General features: G+C 36.9%; 1 protein-coding gene across 7 annotated transcripts in view; it reads left to right on the forward strand.

The window, feature by feature from the left end:
* Window positions 1-19,344, forward strand: part of LOC18444489 (uncharacterized) — a 38,850-nt gene that overhangs the window by 12,864 nt on the left and 6,642 nt on the right. Inside the window, exon 1 of one of the 7 annotated variants that reach the window (XM_020673721.2) lies at window positions 6,230-7,111. The exons of the other annotated variants lie outside the window; for them this stretch is intronic. The gene's annotated coding sequence lies outside the window, so the exon portion shown is untranslated. Of the gene's footprint in view, window positions 1-6,229; window positions 7,112-19,344 lie in introns of those variants that run through there. 7 annotated transcript variants of the gene reach the window in all.

Raw genomic sequence — 19,344 nt, forward strand, 5'->3', positions numbered from 1 at the left:
AAAAGTAGGAGAATCTAATAAATACATAGTTTCAAAAAGCGTTAGCCGGGTCCTAGGCAGCTTGGGGGGTTCAGGCAGCAAAATGCCTAGGCGGGCCCTCGGAACTTGGGCGGCCCAATTGAATCCAAAAAAGATTCTACAATTATATATTGTATATAATATAAGAATTAGGTATTTAGGGCACATCAGAATTGAAAGTATACTACACATTAGCACACACTCCATAAGCATAACCATAAGTCGATCCATAGTCCATATCCAATTAAAACTTAAAATTTACCATTCATAGTTCAATCAAAGTTCAAAGTTTAATAATTATTCAACATTCATCATTCATCATCGAAAAAATTAGGGTCTGCTCCATTGGCATCATATTCATCGGAGTCGTCACCCTCAACTTATTGTTGTCCTTCGCCGTCTATTATGAATCTGCCTCATATTCCTCCACCCTCATTCTTTGTGTAGAAGATGTAGTGGCATCCATGACCATGGCCCATGTCAATTCTTCATACCCCTTAGCTCATCATCATCAACTAACGACTCCATAGCATTGTCCATACTTTTTGATCTAATGGGGTCTCTCTTATCCCTCTTAGCAAACCGGTCATTCAAGAATCGATTATACTTGATATAGACTAGGTCATTGAGCCTCTTTGATTCAATTCAGTTCCTTCTCTTTGTATGAATCTAACAAACTCAAATGAAACTAACTAAAATCTATGGTTCATGTATTATTAATACAATTATACAAATTACCCTTACAGCCTTACCCCTTCAAAAGTACTGCAATTGCGCTCACAACCAAATGAGGAAGTGGTCAGGTTTAAGATCCGAATGGACAACTTTTGTAAATTTGGAGAACTACACCCATGTTGGCTCCACCAATTGGCTGCAAAGATATAGAATAAAATCATAAATAAATAATAGAATTATAAAAATGAAACTTGATTACTTGAACTTGATGAACTTAAGAATATTATTACTACTTGGATCAATTTTGGTCCTTTGCCTCATCGTTATTAGACTCCCAAAAGACTTTAATGAGCACTTGTAATTTATTAGCTCATCAGCGCATATAATATCTTGTATATCAGGATAATCATTTGTGTGTATATCCTTGTCAACATAAAAAAAATTGGGTTCAAATAAAAACTAGTTGCATACAATGGCCGCTATAGCTGCCTATCCCACTTCTCATCAATAATCTCCCAAACAGGCTTGTAGCAGTTCTCATCATTATCAAAATTTTGGGGTATCTTTCTTTTGTATTTCTCTATAGCCTCATATATATAGCCCATAGAAGGCTTGTCACTATCAACCCTGTGAAGGACTTTGACAAGAGGAAAAAATACCTTAAGAGTGCCCTTCACCCCTCGCCAAAAAGCCTTAGAAAGGATAATATCTCTCACCTTCTTCCCAACCTGATCCTTGGACCACTTGCATGCTCTCTAGTCATCCGAGGTAAACATCTACCTCAACTGTACTCTCCTCGAATGTATGCTATCTAAGCATAAGTACCAGGTCTCAAATCTCGTGACCCTAGGCCTCACAATCTCTTCTTCTTTGTAAATCTACGCATCATGCTGAGGGCGAGATGGTGGCTATAAATGAAATTTGTAACTGACTTTGCCTTCTTCACTGCACCTGATATCTCGGTTAAACTGCCAAGCGCCTCAAGCATGAGGTCTATACAATGTGCTGCGCATGCTGTCCAAAAGATTATAGGATAAGCTATGAACAACAAATTAGCTGCAACAACATTAGGAGCAGCATTGTCTGTGACAACTTGTACAACATGATGCTCCCCAACCTCCTTGATTCCCTTCTCTAAAACTTGGAATATGTAATGGGCATCATGGATATGATCAGAGGCATCAATAGACCTAAAAAAAACAGTCCCTAAAGGACAATTCACAGGGAAATTCATCTGACTTCTTTTCTTTCTATTACCCCAAGCATCAATCATAATAAAAACCCCATACTGAGCCCATGCATCCTTCTTAACTTCTACAACTTTCTTAGTGACACTCACCGCCTTTTTCAAAAGAGGCTCTGAAAGATCATATGGGGTTGGGGGTTTCATCCCAGGCTCAAATTGGCCAATTGCCTCTACCGAAGCACAGAAGCTGCTTAAGTGAGCGGTATTGAAAGGAATGCCCGCCTCATAAAACCATGTAGCAAGATAATACGCAGCTCTATCTCTCTCTTCCTTCATTCTATTTTCAATGGTGGTTTGCTTCTTTGTTTTCTCTCCTGCAACCTCATGGACAGGCCGAGGCAAAAAACTATCCATAGAGCCTCTAATCCGAGGCTTCTTACTTCCATAACCAGAACCAGAAGTAATTACAACTCCCTTTCCCTTTCTCCTAATAATGGATTGTTCTACTTCTACCTCTTGACATCCTTTCTCAATCCCATCCTCATCACTATCATCATCATCATAATTGACTCAAACCCCAGACCTAATCTCTGCTATTGAGGCAAATCTCTCATCTCTTTTCATTTTTACCATATTCAAAAAATTAGTTATTTCCTCTTGAACAGCATCAAGAGTCTTTTTACATGGGACAACATCCCCCCTGATACCGGCAAGATGTTTCTTGAACTGGTTTATGGCCCCTTTTGTATCTTTATCATAAAAATTGCATCTTATGCATTTTTTATCATTAGGATCTGGGTTGTAGCTATATTTCCAACCGGAATCACCACTCCTATTAGATCCTGAAGAAGACTTCTCAAAATAATGCAATTTATACAAGCAATAAAAAAAATTCTCTTTGATTTTGATTGTTCAATCTCCTAACTTCCACATCAAAGATGCTTCTAAGGACTCAAAATCTTCTGAAAAGCGCCCAATATATTTACAAAACATAAAAAATTAAATCTAATATCAATAGGTGATGTGTTGATCAATTTCTTGTAACTTTAAGAAACCCTTCGATTATAAAGAAATCACCAAAAAACTAGTTTTTTGGGGCTTTCTCTCTCTAAAATGGGTTCCAATAAGTTTTAGGTTTCAAATGTACCTAAAACCCCCATTTTTGGTCCTTTAGTATAAAAAAAAAGACAAAAATGCCCCTAACAAAATTGTTTTCCCCCTTTGGGCGAGGTGCAGTCCCTGGGCGGTCGCCTAGGAGGTTTCTTGGGCGCCTAGGGACCACCGCTTTTTTAGGGCGCTTAGGCTTGGGCGATGCGCTCGGGCCCCTAGATCCACCCCGGCAGCCGCCCAAGTGCCTTGTGGTCTGCTTTATGAAACACTGAATAAATATATCAAAAAAGTAATTTGCAAAAAATAAATCGACCAAAATACCCCTAAAACTTTTCAGGGGTATTCTTGTCAATTTATTTTTTGTAAATTTTTTTTTAAATATTTTATTAGGTGTTCCTTGATGAGAAGAATTAACCCTTAAAATTTCAACTGATTTGAATTTGTAGAAAAATAATTGAATTTAAATATGGAATGAGGTCGTGACCGTCCGATCGGCCCAGATTCGATCTAGGCCATTGGGCTTATCTGTAGCTGTGAGATAGTGGGCTAACCTCAACAATTCCTTATATATATATATATATATATATATATATATATGCAGTTGTTCTGCTGTATATTAAAACTCAATAGATTTATTTTTAGAGGATAATATTGATTTATTTCTCTTCAATACTTGCTTAATTTAGCAATCAATTAGGTCTCTGCAATACTTACTTAACTTAGCAATCAATAAGAAATATAATAAGCATATTAAAAGGATTAAGCAAAATATAGGGTTTTTTATATGCCTTAGAACTATTCTTGAGGAAAAAGAAATCCCGGTTCCTAATTTTGAACTTAATACGTTAGAAAGTCAATACCGAACTTTCCATACTCTAAAAGGAGAAGAAATACAAAGCATTCACCCTCCTGAGAGAACCTTATACTTAAAAGGGTCGTTAAAAGACAAACCTGAAACTAAGGCTTCCCCATATAAAATAATTCTCAAAGAAAGTTATAAAATAGATGTTATTCCAAATATAATTGAACAGAATAACTAATACAAACTTATGTTTGCAATCTATTGGCAAACAAACCACCAGAATAGAAAATACTCTAAATGAGTCCCGAATCAAAACCACGCAAAAGGATGATAAGAAAAAGAAGGCTGTATTATTTAACCCCCTCTAGAAATCAATACAGGAAGGTTTAGCTTGGAAGGAGCCAAGAAAAAGGAAGGAGCCAAGAAAAAGGAAGAAAACAGGGAATTGATAGTTGAATTAGTTAAAAAACTGTCAAAGGTAAATATACAAGAAGATAAAAAGGGAAAAGGGGTTATAGTAGAATCAGAAGCCATGGTCTTATAAGAAGACTCGGCTAATGAAGAAATACAGGATATGGAAAAATCCTTCAAAGAAACAAATCTAGATATAAATAGAATAGACTATGGGAAGAAGTTTAGACCTACTTCTCATACAAGAATGTATCATTCTAGACCTACTCCCGGTTGATATACAGTTTGAAGAAGATTTGATATCAAGCACTGTAGCATATTCAGGAAGAACGATTGTCAATTGGAATATAGATGGTTTGTCTGACCATCAAATATTGGATACAATGAAGCACATAACCGTGTATGCTACAGCTTGTAAGGTAGCTGGAAGCCATGGCCAAGAGATAGCTAAAGCTATTGTTTGTGGATTTACTGGATGGCTAAGAGGTTGGTGGGATTTTCACATGAGTGAAACCACTAAACAACAAATACTAAGTGCTACAAAGCAATGGACTATAACGAATGAATACAACCAAGATATAGTTCAGAGTGAACGTGATGCAGTTAATACACTTATTTATACTATAACTCTTCATTTTGTTGGAAGTACTTCCCTGTTAGATGCTAGGTCCGAAGACCTATTATCCAATTTAAGATGTTCGACATTATCCCACTACAAATGGTATAAAGACGTATTCTTCTCCCGTCTCCTTTCTCGGGAAGATAGTAGTGCGGATCATTGCAAAGAAAAAGTTATAGGAGGATTGCCTTACCTTTTTGCTGAAAAAGTAAAAACTAGGCTGAAAAATAAGCATGGAGGAATAATCCCTTATTCTTTATACACTTTAGGAGAACTTTCGGCAGAAATATGCTCAGAAGGACTTGCCCTTTGTACCGACTTGAAACTTAAAAGACAACTTGATAAACAAAAAATGACAGGTAAAAAGGAACTAGGAGACTTCTGTGAGCAGTTTGGATACAACACAATATCAGTATCCAATAAGCCAGTCAAAAGGAAATACAAAGATAGAAAATACAGATCTAATAAAAAAATTAGTAAAAAGGATAAATTTACTAGAAAATTCAGTCCACAAAACAATTTCAAAACCTCAAAAAGAAAGCGGAGATTACCAGTCTGTTATAACTGTGGAAAAGTAGGACACTATCAAAATAATTGCAAAGTAAAAAGGAAAATTAGTACTCTACAAATAGACGAGGAAATAAAAAGTCAAATATTTCAAATATTACAAATAGATAATGAGTCAGAAAATAGCTCATCAAGTTCTGAAATTGACCATTGATTGGAGAATTAGAAGATGAATCTTTGATATTTAGTAGTTCAGATTCTGATGAAGAAATGAATAAATGTTTTTGCAATACATTAACGGATGAGTACACGAGTCACTAGATTTATGCCACTGTGCCTTTCCATGGCTCTCTTGGCCTAACTTCGGCGAGGGCTACTATGACTTTGGTCTCAACGCTCAGACTTATTTCTAAGTGGTAAATTTTATTAAGTTGCTAACTTTTAGGATAGTATTATCGCCTGACAATTCACTAACTTGGCTCTGATACCAATTTAACTCAAGGCCTAATTGATTGCTAAGTTAAGCAAGTATTGAAGAGATCTAATTGATTGCTAAATTAAGCAAGTAATAAATCAATATTATCCTCTAAAAATAAATCTATTGAGTTTAATATACAGCAGAACAACTAAGATTATAAGCAAGAATATAGGAGATATATCAATGACTATCCAATTAATATAAGTAACTTATCTAAATCTTATGCTTAAGATAAACTTTATTTGCATAGCAAGGAAAGGCAATACAGATACAAACTTTTACAGGAAGCACTTACATTGCACAGGCACAGAAACTTGAGAAGAGTTTCTACTCCTCGGGACAGTAACTAGGTAGCTTATGCCAATTACAATCACACAAACTCACATAAAATCACTCACTATACAATATTTTTTTTTTTTTTAGAGAAAAAAGATGAGAATATAGAAGATCAGAATGCTTCAGAGATTGTGAGAGGGTATTAGAGAGATGGCATAGAATATTGAGAACAGAGAAACAGCTCAGAGAGCTTTGAACTAATGGATTATCAGAGCTTGAACATTTATCAGAAGAGAGGGTTTGCAAAGAGCTTTTAAGTTTGAGAATAAAACATGAGAGCATAGGATTAAATAAGGTATTACCCGAGCCTGGAGTAGACTTGTAGTAGAGCAGAAGGAATGAATGGGAGAAGGACGAGATGTGCTTCTAACAGAGTTGTAGAGAGTTTGAATAGGAGGAGAGAAATACTCAGAAGAGAGAAGAGAAGATAGAACTAAAAGAGAAGAAATGTCTGGCTTCATTCGCCTTTCTTCCTTATATAAGCATCGGACGTGAACATTTTATTAAATTGTCTTCAATCAGGTGCCACGTGAAAAGGTTGAACATGATTCTTGAGCTGACAAGAGCTGACAAAAAGTAGGGGCACAGTGTTCCGAGGTGACCTTAAAGGTGTCGGCCACATTTGGGAATAGGAAATGGGTGAACAGTATTTTCGGTGGGATAGTAAAAGGTGCATTATTTTGTCGGTGGAGCATCTGGTAACAGTATTGTGGCAGACAGCTTTTGGTGAGGTGGCAGACAGCTTTGGCGGTGGAGCATCTGGTAACAGTATTGTGGCAGACAGCTTTTGGTGAGGTGGCAGACAGCTTTGGCGGTGATATCTTCAAGGGGACAGCTTTAATATCTTCGGGTTTTGGATACTTTCGGGTTTCCGGGTCTTGGTCCTAGACCTTTTGTTGAGAAAAGTCTATTGAGGGTTGGATCAGTCCACAGTCTTCATTCTCCATGGCGTAGTCTTCGTCATTTTAGGTAGAAGTTGACATTTCTTCTTCATCTTCAAACATTTGTAGCAACTTCTTCTTCAGGTCCTCTTTTGTTGCTGTGGGCTTTTGTTTCTTCATTCTATTGATATATTAGGCAAAATTACTAGGTTTTGCGTCCGGGGCTTGAGAAGGGACTTTTCTTAAAATAATATTTTCTGGGTCAATAGCTTTGTTATCATAAACGTCCCACCATTTAATATATATCTTTTTTCCTAATTTTGGGATGTATTCCCAATCATTAGTAAACTTATCAGATATTGCAAAAGTCCATTTCATTATTCAGGGAATTTGATAATATGCCATGAAATATAGATGGTGATCTATTTGGGGCTTGTTATTATTGAATTCTGCAAACTTGGTTTGAAAACTTTGTATTTTAGAAGGGAGAATCTCTATTCCAGATCCCCAGATCTGGAATCAATTTTTGAACCAGTTAGGAAATTTTTCCACTACTGACGACTTTATCTGAATGAACCAGGTGTGTGAATTATTATTATTTTGGAGAGAGAGAGCCTTGTGCCAAGCGTCTATATATTCAGAATATTTGTTATTAAACTCTGGTGCATTTAATTTCCTACTTCTTGAAGGATCCATTCCCCATTCTTTATAAGTTATTATTTTTCTTATCTGGAATTTTGAATATGCAATTGTATTAGTATTTCTCTGATAGAAATGCACAAGAGTTATGGAACCTGTTTCCAATAGGATTGCTTCGTACCATTTCCTTGTTTTATTGCCATTAGAAGGATTTAGGTGATTTATTAAATATTGGCTGGCTATACTTGCTGGATCCATATCCACATGGGCATCTTCTATTATTATATCAGTTAAGAAAGCAGTTTCTATGAATAATGATTTTTCAGATAAGGGTACTTTAACTGGAGTTGGAGAAGAGACAAGTTCTTGAGCTGGTTGGGAGTGGCAGGAGAAATTATTAGAGGTTTTCCTTGAGATGGTGATGGAACGATGTCCATTTTCTCTTTACCTTTATTCATATTTGTATGAGTATGGAATATCATACGTCTATCCTGATCTCGGTCCCCCTTGCAAAAATTCACGGGTGAGAAAGTCAGGAAGGAAGTTAGTAAGGCCTTTTATATGTTCAATGTCAAAATCAAACGATGAAAGTATGGCTTGCCAACGGGCAAAGACTTGTTTAGAAACCAAATTCTTAACATCTTTACGAAGAATATCTTTTGCGGCCTTACAATTTGTCCGAATTAAAAATTTTTGGTTAAGAAGGTCACTTTGGAATTTTGTAACACAATGAACAATAGCAAGGATTTCTTTCTTAACCGTTGAATAATTTTGCTGAGTAGAGTTCCAGGCTTTAGAAGTGAACCAGACTAATTGTTCTTTATCAGAGATTTTTTGCTTTAAGATTCCTCCTAAACCAGTTTCAGAGGCATCACATTCAATTATTTTAAAAGCATCAGGGTTGGACAGTGTAAGGCAAGGTAAATCTTTTGCCTTAAGTTTTATTTTCCGAACAGCCATAGTATGCTCTTTAGTCCATTTAGGTGGATTCTTCATTAACCTTTCAAATAAGGGTATAGCATCAATGGCTAAATTTTTATAAAAATCAAAAATATAATTTAAACATCCTAAAATCTTTGAAGTTCGGTTTTATCTAAGATGATATCAGGAAATTTATCAGCAAACTCAATTGCGCTATCAATAGGAACAATGCTGCCTTGGAATATATTATGAACTTATTTTGGTTTGGCATAGGCTAATCTTTTTAGCCGATACTACCAATCCTGCGAATTTTATTGCATTTATGAAACATTTATATGCTTAAAGTGTTGATCAATATTTTCAGAAAAGATTAAGACATCGTCTATGTAAACTATTATGAATTTCATGTATATCTAGAGAATCTTAGGTTAGCCTACTAGCTAGTAGCGATAGTGTTAACCTAACGGCCCAAATTGAATCTGGGTCGATGTGACGGTCACAACCTCATTTCGTAAAATAATTTTAATATTTTTCTATAAATCCAAATCACATGAAATTTGAGGCGTCCATTCTTCTTATCAAAGCACACTTAATAAAAATATTAAAAAATAATTTGCAAAAAATATATTGATTAAAATATCCTTGAAATTTTGGAGGGATATTTTGATCGATTTATATTTTACGAATTATTTGTTCGATATTTTTATTAGATTCTCCTGTTTTTATAGAATAGGTTCTCAAAATTTCAAGTGATTTGGATTCATAGAAAGAAAACTAAAATTCAAGTACAAAATGCAATCGTGACCATTTTTAGACTTAGATTCAATCTGGGCCATTGGGCTTACGTTGTAGCTGTTACTTAATGGGCTAACAAGATCTTTTTCCATATTATATATATGTATATATATATGTTTGTCTAGAGTTAACAACCCCTCAAAGGTTAATGCTAGAATGAGTTGTGATGGGTTTATTTGTTGAAAAGTCATTATTTTTTGTTAAAAAAATTATTTTAATAGGTAACTTAATCATTAAGTAAGGGCAAATTAGAAACGTTTTATTGATATTTTGGGAGTTAGTTTTCAAGAACTCTATTTATAGAGTACTCTTGTCCTTTAGTAAGAATTTCAACTTTACCCTAATGAAAATGACATGGAATGCAAGTTTATTAGTAATAGGAGTAGAGATGAGGAAGTAGTTAAGACTGACGACCAGGAAGTACAAAAAAGACCGCCTTTTCGATACCTTAGGTGATAACCTAGAAAAATGGGGAGATTGAGGAAGATGTCGCACATAGAATTAGCGCTGGGTGGGCAAAGTAGAGATGTGCAAATGGAATTTTATAGAGTTAGGTTTCAAGAACTCTATTTATAGAGTACTCTTGTCCTTTAGTAAGAATTTCAACTTTACCCTAATGAAAATGACATGGAATGCAAGTTTATTAGTAATAGGAGTAGAGATGAGGAAGTAGTTAAGACTGACGACCAGGAAGTACAAAAAAGACTGCCCTTTCGATACCTTAGGTGATAACCTAGAAAAATGGAGCTGAATGGTGATGTGCAAATGGAATTTTATGTGATCACCGCATACCAATGAAGCTGAATGGTAAGTTATACAGGACAACTGTAAGACCAACTTTGCTTTATGGGGTAGAATGTTGGGCGGATAAAAAAAAATATACCCACAAACTGAGTGTAGCGGAAAGGATGTTGAGATGGATGAATGGCAATACAAGAAGGGATAGATTTGAAATGAATCCATTCAAGAAAGTTTAGGTGTGGCACCAATAGGCGATAAGATGAGAAAGAGTAGACTCAGGTGGGCTGGCCATATGTGGCGTCGACCTAGTACAACACCTGTTAGGAGTTGTGAGTTATTTCAAGTGGAAAGATTGAAAAGGGCAAGGGGTAGGCTCAAAAAGATGTGGTTGGAAATCATCCGAAAAGATATGGGGACTTATGGCCTCACTGAGGGCCTTAAATAGTGCAAAATAATGAACCAGGATTCGTGTAGCTGACCCCAATTAATTGGGAAAAGGCTATGATAATGATGACCCTCATGAAATTGACAAAAGTCGCTTTGTCGTTTGGTGATATTGACACAAACAACCTTACTTGATGAGCAAGATATTATAAAATGTAACTTTTTTAAAAAAAGATACTTCACAGTAAAACCACCCATCACAACTCACTCTAATAGTAACCTTTGTAATTTGGGGTTATGAATTGTAGATTAGCCCTATATATATATATATAAATATATATATATAGGAAGTATCTACAAAACGCCTATAGGTGAAGTTCTATAGTACTTCACCTACACCTCATCACCGTCCAAAGTTCATTGTACGGTTACAGTTGTCCGGTAGTATTTGAATTTTTATAATTATTGTACTAATTATCTAAAATTTGGGGCGTGTGTACATATGATCAAGTCGCACGAAAATAAAATATTAAAAAAGTAATATATATAAAATAAAATGATGAAATTACCCTTAAAACATTATAGGGGTATTTTGCATAATTTTTATCATTCAAATTATTTGTTTTATATTTTATTCATGTGCATCTCACTAAGGCGCACACACCTACAAAATTTCAGATTATTATGATTTGGAAAAAAAGTATTAAAATTCAAACACTATCATGCGTTTGTGATCGTGTGATAAACTTTGAACGGTGATAGAGCTGTAGGTGAAGTACTATAGAACTTCACCTACATGCATTTTGTAGTGTTTTCCATATATATATATATATATATATATATAACAAAAAGATATTTGGATTGGGCATCTACTCCCACAGAGTTATCCATTATTCATTATATCGAATGGTGGATAGCATTTAATCAAAATGGGGAACTGGGCCAGTTGTTTCCCATAAAGTGAAATTCGGGGGTTGGTCCGTAAACTTGCAAGTGCCAACTCCTTTCGCTCTCTATCACTGTCCCCATCTCCCTCTCCCATTCTAGTCTCTCTTCTCCTCTCTAAGTCTATTCATCTTTTCTTCCTAATTCCACCCCAAACCCCCTTATGCCACTCTCTTTCTCTCTCTTGTTCATCTCTACTTCCTCATTCGAACTTTCAACTCCCTTTTCTCCTCTCTCAATCTCTCGCCCCTCCCTCTCCCCTTTTCTTCTCACCTTCTGATTTTCTCTCTCTTCTTTTCTCATTGACTTCTCTCGCTAACCTTGCTCCTTTTCACATGAAAAGCGAATTGTTTAGGATTCTTAGCTCTCACTCTCTTTCTCTATAAGAAAATCCTAATGGTTTTATGCTTTCTCTACCTCCATGTCCTTCCTGCAAGGTGCAATTGATCTCTACTTCCCCTCTCTATTTTCTCATCACTTGAGAGCTTGGTAAAGTCTCATCCTATCCTATCTCCTTTACGGAGAGAGAATGATTGAAGATGTTCGGCTTTGGTGGTTCACGGAGTCCTCTGCTCTGCAAAAGAGATAAATCCTTGTCTGGTGAAGGTGATTTGAAGTTTGAAACTGATTGAAGGTTCAGAGATAGGAAACAAAGGCAATATGAAGTTTAGAGAAACTAGAGAATAGAGAGAGAAGAGGGGGCGGTGCTTGTGAATGATAGTAGGGGAAGAAACTAGAGAGAGAACAAGGGCAGAAGATCCAAATGTATGGGCCTGCCCTTCCATTTTTTTTCTTCTTTTATAGGAAAAAGATCACATAAGCTAATGGGCTTAGATTGTAGAGTAGGCCTAATTGAAATCTAGGTGCATGTCTAGATGCAACCTTATCCCTGGTTTAGGGGCATGATATCCGACCCTCTCTCTCTCTCTCTCTCTATTTTTTTATTTATTTATAAATATATCCAAAAACATTGGTTGGGTCTCTCTCTCACTCTCATATATCCATTTGTTCTCTCACTCTCGTTCTGCTATAAAACCATCTTTCTTGTATAGACCATTTGCGTTCTCTCTCTCTCTCTCTCTTAATGGAACAAAGAGAAGAGCCACCCATGGCCACTTCCAACTCTTTGCTTTGCAGCTCAAGACACACAAACCTCTTCCAGCTTCAATGCCATGTTATACTGTCCAAAGAAAAGAACATCACTTTTGTTTGGAACATGCCTAACACCCTCAAGCTAATGGGGCTCCTTCAAAGAAGACCCTCTAATCAAATATACCTTTTCTTCCCTCTTCTCTAGGCCTACTTGGTGGAGTCTACTAGAACACAGTCATGGAGAAACCTTACATTTCCCATCTCCTTAAAGCATATGTTTCTGCTCCTGTCTCTCCACTCTGCTTCTCTTCTTAGTGTTCTTCTGACTACCTTCAAGCTGAAGAATATTCCAAAGAAATCCTTGTTGCAGAAGACAGTGGTTCATTGCGAGCAAGGTGATTCCACCCATAGATGCAGGTAGCTTGGTTGAGGGGTGGTGATCCCCCCTCGAAATCTCGCCCAACGATCTTGGAGCGGGAGCCCAAACAGGGCTCGCTCCTTCCATCAAGGTAGTGAAATTATCTTATAAGGATCTCGATCCCTAACTAAAAGGCATCTTGATTGCTTCGAAAGGGGATCGCAACCCCATTGACATTGGGGCAGGAACATGGTTTGAAAGGATCTAAGATCCTAGGGGAAGTTTCTAAAGTTTTTTTATTTTGAACTAAATGTCTTTGATTTCATGCCATTTCTTCTTGCTTTGTCATTTTTCTAGCTAACTTACTGCCTTTGTATGATTTTTGTTTTCCATTTCTACAGTTATGGTTTGCATAAGTGGTGGAAAACTGGCAGGCAGACTAGGAATCACTTGAGTTGGTTCAGACCCTGGGGCTTCTCTGTCCTATAGTCTCAAAGAGGGGAAATGCCAGGGTTTTCTAGAACCGGGCAGTTCTCATTATACTGAATGCCCTTAGGCGATTCCTAAGTTCAGCTCTTATCTTGGCCCTCCTATCTTATTTTTCTCAAATTTTATGACACTTTCAGGCTATAGGGTTCTCATTATGCATGTGTAGATAATGCTAAAAAGTGGATTATACTTGTCGTAAATTTTCAAGTCACTTTATATATATATATATATATATATATATATATATATAGATATATAGCTTCAGCTGTGAGTCAAGCCCAAGCTCCTGGGCCCACTCAATCATCCGCACCTGCTCCCTCTTCTAACCTCCTTCATTCATCTTCTGCTCTCTTGTGCTTGGGTTTTTGAGTTAAAAATTTTGATTCATTGAAGTAGATATTCACAAGAATGAAGAGAGGGAATCATGATTTTACAAGAAGCGCTTCATCCTTGTTATCAAAGCCAAACGGAAGAACGCAACCCTGTAAATCTGTTATCAAAGTGTTTGTCATGATGAGAGACAAATACAATTGCAGACCCATCTGTTCTCTATCTCTCTCTCTCTTTCTCACTCACACACACACACACACACACACACACATGCACTCACTTAAACACATTCAGCTATATATCCCATTTGTGATCTCTCTCCCCCTCTCCCTCCAAAACTTTGAATCCATGGATGCCCCCTCTTTAATGGATTTATCTATACAAGAGGATCTCCCAAAGTCAAGGAGGGATCTCCCACGGTCCACTGTACATTGAATATGAAGAGAAGAACTGCACTTTGGTGTTTGGAATGATTCAGTTAGAGGAAGGGTTGATGACCGCACAAAGGGGAATGATTTGATCTGAGTGTTTGAATTTAGGTTGACTGATGTTGTGATGGTTAGGAAATTATTGAAACTCTTTGAGAAAGAAAGCGAGCCATGAGTGGCTGCTTTCAGTTCCATTCTAATTTCCAGCCCCTCTCCTCCTGACTCAGTCACCCTAGCCCTATTATTTATGCTCTTCCGCTTTCTTTGAGCCATTCCACAAGCCTATCGTTTGTAGTACCTTGACATAGCGAAAGCCCTCTATGCCCACTTTGTCGCCTCCCATGATCCTGAGTGAGACAATCTGTCAGGTTTATTCTATTAAATCTTGCAAAGAGAATTATTCAGCTTGACTGGAATGGGTATGAGAAAAGGTCGAGCTTCTTCTGTGAAATCAAGGAAATTTTAGTAGGAGAAATGAATTTTAATAGCGAAAATAGATTGTTTCAGCTACAGGAAAGGAGCAATGTTCATTGATTTTTGGGTTTGAGGTTTTGAGGGGCTTGCTAATGGAGATAAGGTTTTCTTTTTAGGGATTTGTTGAAGAGAGAGAAGGTTCTTTTTCCTTGGAGGGTTTATTAACATCCATTTTTGGGTTCATGTTTGGTGTTGGAGAGAGAGAGAGAGAGGTGATTGTGCACAATATTGTAAAAGACGGATTAGGCTGCCTAGTGCTTGAGTTAGTCCACGGAGAAGAAAGGAAGATAAGAATGGAGGGGGAGCGGGTGGTTGTTGAGGCCCCAAGGGTGTTGTTACGGATTTGGGTTGGATACCTATGCCTCACTACATCCCCCAAATTGCCGGAGTGGGTATGAGAAAAGGTCGAGCTTCTCCTTTGAAATCAAGGGAATTTCAGTAAGAGAAATGAATTTTTTGAAATTTTTTTACAGCGAAAATAGATTGTTTCAGCTACAGGAAAGGAGCGATGTTCATTGGCCACGGCTGATTTTTTGTGTCTTTTTCTTAAACTCAATCAATCCTTTTCCTCACTGCATTAAGCAAACTAAATCTTTTCCCCATTGCAATTGAAGATGACGAGGAAATGTAGTCAATGCAGATTTTTGGGTATGAGGTTTTGAGGGGCTTGCTAATGGAGATGAGGTTTTCTTTTTAGGGATTTGTTGAAGAGAGAGAAGGTTCTTTTTCCTTGGAGGGTTTAATAACATCCATTTTTGGGTTCATGTTTGGCGTTGGAGGGAGAGAGAGAGAGAGAGAGGTGATTGTGCACAATATTGTAAAAGATGGATTAGGCTGCCTAGTGCTTGAGTTAGCCCACACAGAGTAGAAAGGAAGATAAGAACAGACGGGGAGCGGGTGGTTGTTGAGGCCTCATGGGTGTTGTTACGGATTTGGGTTGGATACCTATGCCCCAGTACATCCCCCAAATTGCACTTACATAATAAGTACATACTATTATGTGCATTATTGTGTTGTACTATTAATGCATACATGAGTTTGGAACTTGAAATTGATGTACTAAAACTTTAGAAGATTGAAACTTGTCCAAAATTCATGCAAAATGGTATGGATCATTAAATAGTTACATAAACAATTTGTTTTTACATGCCAATATGCTATAGTTAGTCCTTACTCAATAAACTACATTGATCATCATATAACAAAAAGTCACAAAAGTCAAAACCTGAAAGATTTCATCATCGTCACCACCATCATCATCACAGTCGTTATCATTATCATCAGCACTAGCACTAGGAACACCACCATCTTTATCTCCATGGCCACTGTCAGTAGCTTCTGAACTGGACGGTGCCGAGGCATCATCATCAGAGTTATCTCCCTCACCGGTATTATCTTTCTTGTTCCTTGGTCTCCTCTGAGTGAACCTCATCCTCCTTCCTTACTATCCTCATCTCCTTCATTCTAAATTTATGTATAATGGCCCCACATGGCCCAATGGGGTTCCAACAACCACATGAACGGCAACTCAAAGTCTCTTCAGGGAATGCCACATCTTTTCCAGCATTGACCAACCACTCACTGAAATCCATCCATATATCTAATACAAATGGGGTTGATTTGATGGCACTCTTTATAAAGCACTCTTTCATCCTCTTATTATATTGAATGTAAACAAGATTGTTCAATCTTTTCTAATCGATTTTGTTTCTATTGGTTCTTGCATGAATACGTGAATTTGGAAAAATATAATACAGGTTAAGAGCTTAGGGCTACCCTAATAGGGCATATAAGGACTCACAGGACTTAGGAAGTTAGTAGAAGTAGGGTTCTAGGAGTCTAGAGCAAATGGGCAACAAGGGATTTAAGAAATTATCATATTAAATGTGCTAAAGTTATGTTTGTAGCAAGATGGGCTACATTCAAATTCTAAATGTGCATGGCCATCTTCTGCGAGTGCTTGGCACTTATACCTTGTGTGGCACACCATAAAGCTATTCTTACAAAAAAAGGAGATGAAAAATAACAGTCACAAGGGAAATTTAAAGAAAAGTCGCATGTTATTTTTAGAATTTAAGTAGTTCCCTATTTCATATTTTACAGTCAAGTCCCACTTTTTTGGAGCATATGGTGTTGTTTAACTTTTTTTGTTTTTTTCTATACATTGGAAGAAACTCATATTTGCAGCATCCATACTTCTCACCATCACACACCTATAAAAATTTTAAAAATCATTCCATATTAAAAAAGACCAAACTACCCCTACAATGCTAATAGGTATTTTGGTCATTTTATTTTTTCAAATTTTTGTATTTTTTACATGTGCGTAATGGTGAGAATTGAGAAATAACCATACCCCAAATTTGAGCTTAATCCAATCCACAGAGTAAAATTAAAATGCATCACATGCTCTCAAAAAGTGGGACTTGAGTATAAAATATGAAATATAGGGGCTATTTTTAAATTTCAAATATACAATAGGATTTTTCTGTAAATTTCTGTATTCTAAATAAAAAAAATTAAGTTTTGTACCTAAATAAATAGATCTGGTCCTCTGCCTTATTGTTATATCCATGCCAATTGACTCCATCGAAAATACGTACTTATCCAGGTCCATGGACACTTGGTCTTGGACTTCTACTCCAGGTTTGTGTTTCATGTTCCACAAGTTGAAAACATCCATGATTCATCCCATGGACTCAATCTCATAATCAGTAGAGAAAAGAAGCAGATGATTCCTTGCTGCTACAAGGGCCCTTGGCACCACTTATCTTCCACAATATTGAATATTATCTTTCATCATTGCCAAAGCGCTTCTTAATATCGTTCTTGAAAACCTCCATTGCCTTGTAAGTATGACCTGTTGGTTGTTATTTCTCTCCATCTACTATACACAATAGTTTCACCAATCGGTCAAATGCTTAGGAGTAGTGGATAACCTCATTCCATAATTGAGGTGGCAAAACAATGTCCGCTGCTCTCTTTTGATTTGCATGCCTAGAACAGTGACTTTTGGTCCATTCTTCAGAGACAAACATGGCCTTAAGCTTGTCTTTCTGGGCCAATATAGGCTATAGTAACAGATAGGAAGTTGCAAATCTACTCAGCCCTCTTTCGGTAAACTTGCTCATCATGGTCAAAACTTAGGTGTGGTTGTATATTAAAACTATGACAGTTCTTGCTTTCATCACTGTTTTTTTTTTGATAAAGTTGCTTTCGTCGCTGTTGTGCCCACCACTTTCAACTTGCTTGTTGCCGCAAGTATGAGGCTACACAACCTCTTCACCACAAATAGAGGTAACTGCTATATTGATTACAGCCATATCTATAACACCTGGGGTACATTGATATGCTAAACTAAAATAAATTGCACATTTTTCTCTTAGATGCATTGACTTCAAAAACACTGTCCCCATTGGACAATTTACCATTACGTTCATAAATTTCTCGCTCTCCTATTGGTCCATGTGTCTGTCGTTATTGTGACCCTATACTTCCACATGCAATCCCTGTGGGTCCTCAAGTACTCATTTGTGAGTTCTACCTCTTTTTTCAGTAAGGGCTCCTTGAGTTCACAAGGTGTAGGGCCCTTGAATCCTAGCCCAAACTTGCCTCACTGCTTCTAACATAGCTTGGAAGCTCTTTAAGCTAGCGGCATCGAAGGAAATCCCTGTTTGATGCATCCATCTTGCTATTTAGTGACACAGCCGACCCCTATCCTCCTTCTTAGAAGGATCCTCTATAGCCTCATCCAAAGGGTAAATATGAATCCAGAGGTCCCTTTGCGTAAGGCTTCTTTTGCGCAACCCCACCCTAATCGCCCCCCCTCTCCTTCCGCCTAGTTCTAGGGTTCCCCTTTCTCAGCATATAAATATTCTTCTTCTACTCTATAAAAGTTCATTAATCTTACAATGTCCTCATATTTTTTTTTTCTCTTTTCACTTGTGGCCTGATGGGCCGATGTCTCTCTCCTAACTTTCAATCGCATCTCATTGCATGGGGCTACATCTCCTCTAGTGGCAGCCAAATGTCTCTTCAATCGATTTATTCCGTAATGATGAATCTCACTACAAAATTTGCTTTGCACCTTATTCTTGTCATTTTGATTTGGCAATATTGCATATTTTCAACCCGGATCAACTTGTTTATTTGAACCAGAAGACAACATTGTCACTTAATCAACAATCAACAAACAACCATCCAAACCTGAAAAATGCACAAATGCACTGGGACCCAATTCCAAATACATTACTTCAAGTCTAGGATGTAACAAATAAAACTCAATTATTGAAGAAAATCTTAGATAATGGGTCAAGAAACCCAAATCTATGCTAGAAATATTGTAATAATTTGCAAAATAAACACTAAAGAAAATCACAAATAAAAACCCAAATATTAAAGATTTCACTAAACCCAAATCAAATATTGAGAAGAGATCATAAAACAGTTGAAAAGGGATAATAAAGTAGGAAAATTTCACAAATTCTAAACCTGAACTTAATAAAGTTTCAATAAGCTCAAACAAAAATCCAATCTTGAAAAGGGGCAACATATATATACCTAAACTTAAAAGAGAGCACAGAGACAAAAAGAAAAAGTGAAATATAAACAAACCACAACCCTATATGTAAAAATGTCACCAAAGCGATCCAAAACTGAAATACATTTACCTCCCAGAAAACCAATCAAAGTTGTCGCGAGTTTTGAGCTTTGGTTGCCAAAATA

The sequence above is a fragment of the Amborella trichopoda genome, chromosome 11, assembly GCF_054954075.1.
Source record: "Amborella trichopoda isolate Santa Cruz 75 chromosome 11, AtrichopodaSantaCruz75HAP2 v2.0, whole genome shotgun sequence".
Taxonomy (NCBI): Eukaryota; Viridiplantae; Streptophyta; class Magnoliopsida; order Amborellales; family Amborellaceae; genus Amborella; species Amborella trichopoda.